Here is a 5,023-nt window from a genome sequence, read left to right as displayed (position 1 = left end):
GCGGAAGGGGAAGCGTTGGAGGGACAAGGGAGAGGAGAAGGAATAGAGGGTCGAAGAGAAGGATAGGTGAAGATACAGACAAGAATAGAGATGGATGTGATGGGAGGGAATACCTGAAGTGTAGGGTGTTGGGGTGGGCATTGGGGCAGATGTGGGGGTATGTGATGGATGTAGGTATGTTGGAGGTGGGCATTAGGAGCGGATGGGGGTATGTGGGGGTGGGGCATTGGGGGCGATTGTGGGGGTTTGTGGGGGGTGGGCATTGGGGCGGATGTGGGAGTTTTTGGGGTGGGTATTGGGGGCGGATGTGGGGTATGTTGGGGTGGGGATTGGGGCCGATATGGGGGTTTCTTGGGGTGGGTATTGGGGCGGATGTGGGAGTATGTTGGGGGTGGGCACTGGGGGCGATTGTGGGGTATGTTGGGGGGTGGGCATTGGGGTATGTTGGGGGTGGGCATTGGGGTATGTTGGGGGTAGGCATTGGGGTATGTTGGAAGTGGGCATTTGGGACGGATATGGGGGTTTCTTAGGGTGGGTATTGGGGGCGGATGTGGGGATATGTTGGGGCGGATGTGGGGGAGGGGGGGAGGGGGGCAGGCAGAGGTGGGCTCGTTGGCGTAAGCGCGATCCAAGGCCGCCATGTGCTTGGGGCGAACACTGGTACTGCCGACGAGTGACTGACCTCCCGCCCCGTGCCTCGTCCCTGGCTCGTCCTCGGCCTCCTCCTCCTCCTCCTTCTCCTCTTCGTCTTCTTCTGTCTTCTATTTCTTTTTCTTTTTTTTTTATTTTTCTATGTTTTTTTTCTCCTCCTCCTCTTCGTCTTCTTGTGTCTGCTGTTTCTTTTTTTTTTTTATTCTGCTATGTTTTTTTCTCCTCCTCCTCTTCGTCTTCTTCTGTCTTCTATTTCTCTTTTTTTCTTTTTTATTCTTCTATGTTTTTTGTCTCCTCCTCTGTCTTCTTCTGTCTTCTACTTCTCTTGTTTTCTTTCTTATGTTTTTTTCTCCTCCTCCTCTTCGTCTTCTTCTGTCTTCTACTTTTTTTTTCTTTTATGTTTTTTTCTCCTCCTCCTCTTCGTCTTCTTCTGTCTTCTACTTTTCCTCTTTCTTTTTCTTGTTCTTTCCCTATTTTTCTTCTGCTTTTTCTTCTTGTTCTCCTCGTTTCTTCATATCTTCTCCACCTCCTATTCTTTTTTTCTTTCTTTTTGTTCTTCTTTCTTCCCTTTCTTCTTTTCTTCCAACTTTTTTCTTCTTTTCTTCTCATCCTTCTACTTTTCTTCTTCTTTCTCCCTGTCCTTTTCCTCATTCTGATTTTGCTCCACCTCTTCCTCCTTTTTTTCTTTTTTTCTTCTTTTTCTTTCTGTCAAATTCACCCTAACTCCATCGCCCTTCGTCCACCCTCCATCCACACTATTCATCCACTCTTCCATCCCTCATCTATCCACTCTTCGTCCACCCTTCATCTATTCACCCTTCGTCCACCCTTCACCTATTCACCTTCTTTCTATCCTTCATCAATCTACCCTCCTTCCACCCTTCTTCATTCACCCCCTTCCACCCTTCTTCTATTCACCCTCCTTCCACTCTTCATGTATTAACCCTCCATCCACCTTTCGTCCACTCTTCCACCCCTCATCTATCCACCCTTCATCTATTCACCCTCTTTCCATCCTTCATCTATTCACCCTCCATTCACCTTTCGTCCACCCTCCTTCCACTCTTCTTCTATTCACCCTCCTTCCACCCTTCTTCTATTCACCCTCCATCCACCTTTCGTCCACGCTCCTTCCACCCTTCTTCTATTCACCCTTTCGTACCCTCCTCCTCCGTCTGGGATGTTGTTTGTGTGTGTTTCTGGTCGCCGCTGTTTGTTTGTGGGCGGCGGGCGTGTGTGTTGTTTGTTCCTCCTCGTTCCTGCTCCGTGTTTGGTCACGTGACTCCAGAGCACAACATGGCCTGTTTCGTCTTCTTGTTTTTTTTTTTGTTTTGTTCGTTTCTTGTGCTCCTTTTGGGGTCGGTGTCGGTAATTTTGTTATTGTTGTTATTTTTATTGCTGCTGTTATTGTTGTTACTATTATTTTTGTTATTATTATTATTGTTATTATTATTATTATTATTATTATTATTATTATCATTATCATTTGTTATTATTATTATTATTATTATTATTATTATTATTATTATTATTATTATTATTATTGTTATTATTATTTGTTATGATCATTATTACAATTGTTATCATCATTATCATCATTTTAATCATCATCCTCACTATTGTTATTACAATAATCATTATTACTCTCATTATCGTAAACATTATTCTTATCTTAATTATTTTATCACTACCATCATCACAATGCTAATCATAATTATCATCATCAGAACAGCGCCTCCTCTGCCAATTAGCACGTACCTGACAAAGACGTGGTAGTGGTGACTGTGTGATTTCAGAAGGAACATTGTAAGTGCACAGTTTTAGTCATTTGTAAATGGCTTTTCCCATGGGTTATAATTTCGTCTGGTTTGCAATTGCTTGGAGTTATATTTGGACGAGAGGGGAGGGGGAGAGGGAGGGAAGGAGGGAATGAGGGAGGGAGGGAGAGAGAGAGAGAGGGAGAGGGAGAGAGAAAGAAAGAGAGAGAAAGAGAAAAAGAGAGAAAGAGTGAAAGAGAGAGTGAAAGAGAGAGAGAGTGAGAGAGAGAAAGTGAGAGAAAGTGAGAGAGAAAGAGAAAGAGAAAGAGAGAGAGAGAAGTTGCCGATTGCGAGGAAGAAAAATAATAAACTTCAAGGTATATGTGGTCCTTTAGCCGCACTTTCACGAGTCAATCAGAACTGCAGTATTAATATACACGCAGGAGGTACTTTGTCTGAAGCGCGTGTGTGTGTATGTTTGTTTTTGTTCTGTTCTTTGTGTGTGTGGCTTGTATTTGTTTGTTTGTTTTCGTTCTGTTCTTTGTGTGTGTGGCTTGTATTCGTTTGTTTGTTTTTGTTCTGTTCTTTGTGTGTGTGGCTTGTATTTGTTTGTTTGTTTTTGTTCTGTTCTTTGTGTGTTTGGCTTGTATTCGTTTGTTTGTTTTTGTTCTGTTCTTTGTGTGTGTGGCTTGTATTTGTTTGTTTGTTTTTGTTCTGTTCTTTGTGTGTGTGGCTTGTATTCGTTTGTTTGTTTTTTTTCTGTTCTTTGTGTGTGTGGCTTGTATTTGTTTGTTTGTTTTTGTTCTGTTCTTTGTGTGTGTGGTTTGTATTTGTTTGTTTGTTTTTGTTCTGTTCTTGTGTGTGTGGCTTGTATTTGTTTGTTTGTTTTTGTTCTGTTCTTTGTGTGTGTGGCTTGTATTCGTTTGTTTGTTTTTGTTCTGTTCTTTGTGTGTGTGGCTTGTATTTGTTTGTTTGTTTTTGTACTGTTCTTTGTGTGTGTGGCTTGTATTTGTTTGTTTGTTTTTGTTCTGTTCTTTGTGTGTGTGTGGCTTGTATTTGTTTGTTTGTTTTTGTTCTGTTCTTTGTGTGTTTGGCTTGTATTCGTTTGTTTGTTTTTGTTCTGTTTCTTTGTGTGTGTGGCTTGTATTTGTTTGTTTGTTTTTGTTCTGTTCTTTGTGTGTGTGTGGCTTGTATTTGTTTTGTTTGTTTTTGTTCTGTTCTTTGTGTGTGTGGCTTGTATTTGTTTGTTTGTTTTTGTTCTGTTCTTTGTGTGTGTGTTTGTATTTGTTTGTTTGTTTTTGTTCTGTTCTTTGTGTGTGTGGCTTGTATTTGTTTGTTTGTTTTTGTCTTGTTCTTTTGTGTGTGTGGCTTTGTATTCGTTTGTTTGTTTTTGTTCTGTTCTTTGTGTGTGTGGCTTGTATTTGTTTGTTTGTTTTTGTTCTGTTCTCTGTGTGTGTGGCTTGTATTCGTTTGTTTGTTTTTGTTCTGTTCTTTGTGTGTGTGGCTTGTATTTGTTTGTTTGTTTTTGTTCTGTTCTTTGTGTGTGTGGCTTAATTGCTTGTTTGTTTGTTTTTGTTCTGTTCTTTGTGTGTGTGGCTTGTATTTGTTTGTTTGTTTTTGTTCTGTTCTTTGTGTGTGTGGCTTGTATTCGTTTGTTTGTTTTTGTTCTGTTCTTTGTGTGTGTGGCTTGTATTTGTTTGTTTGTTTTTGTTCTGTTCTTTGTGTGTGTGGCTTGTATTTGTTTGTTTGTTTTTGTTCTGTTCTTTGTGTGTGTGGCTTGTATTTGTTTGTTTGTTTTTGTTCTGTTCTTTGTGTGTGTGGTTTGTATTTGTTTGTTTGTTTTTGTTCTGTTCTTTGTGTGTGTGGCTTGTATTTGTTTGTTTGTTTTTGTTCTGTTCTTTGTGTGTGTGGCTTGTATTTGTTTGTTTGTTTTTGTTCTGTTCTTTGTGTGTGTGGTTTGTATTTGTTTGTTTGTTTTTGTTCTGTTCTTTGTGTGTGTGGTTTGTATTTGTTTGTTTGTTTTTGTTCTGTTCTTTGTGTGTGTGGTTTGTATTTGTTTGTTTGTCTTTGTTCTTTTCTTTGCGAGTGTGATTTGTATTCGTTTGTTTGTTTTTGTTCTTTTCTTTGCGAGTGTTAGTGTTTGTTTATGTGTATGGCTGTGTTTTATGTATGTACGGGGGATGAATGTATGTATGTATGCTATCTTTTTTTTGGCTTAAGAAAAGTATTTGAAAGAGGAAATTTGAAAGAATCGAGAATAAAACAATGGAGAATGAGAACCAGAAGAGAAATACAAAAGTTAAAAAGTATGAATTAGTAATAGAAAAGAAAAATAAAGAAAAATAAGATACAAGTATTGACTGAACCCTTCCCCCCCCCCTCTTCCCTTCCCTCCTTCTCTTCCCTTCCCTTCTTCTCCCTCTTCCCTTTCTTTACTCCCTATTTTTATTCACTTATTTTTCAAATTCCTTTCCTTGTCCCTTACGTTCTCCCCCTTTATCTACTTTGTCTTTCAGCTCTCGCCTTCCTCTCAATCTCTTTCTCCTTCCCTACCTTCTCCCTTCACCTGATCACTTCCCCCTTTCGCAGGCCGTTCTGGGCCTCCTCTCTCTCCC

Source organism: Penaeus vannamei, chromosome 18, assembly GCF_042767895.1.
Source record: "Penaeus vannamei isolate JL-2024 chromosome 18, ASM4276789v1, whole genome shotgun sequence".
In the NCBI taxonomy this organism is placed as follows: domain Eukaryota; kingdom Metazoa; phylum Arthropoda; class Malacostraca; order Decapoda; family Penaeidae; genus Penaeus; species Penaeus vannamei.
The sequence above is the reverse complement of the archived record's forward strand: the minus strand, read 5'-3'. Positions refer to the sequence as shown.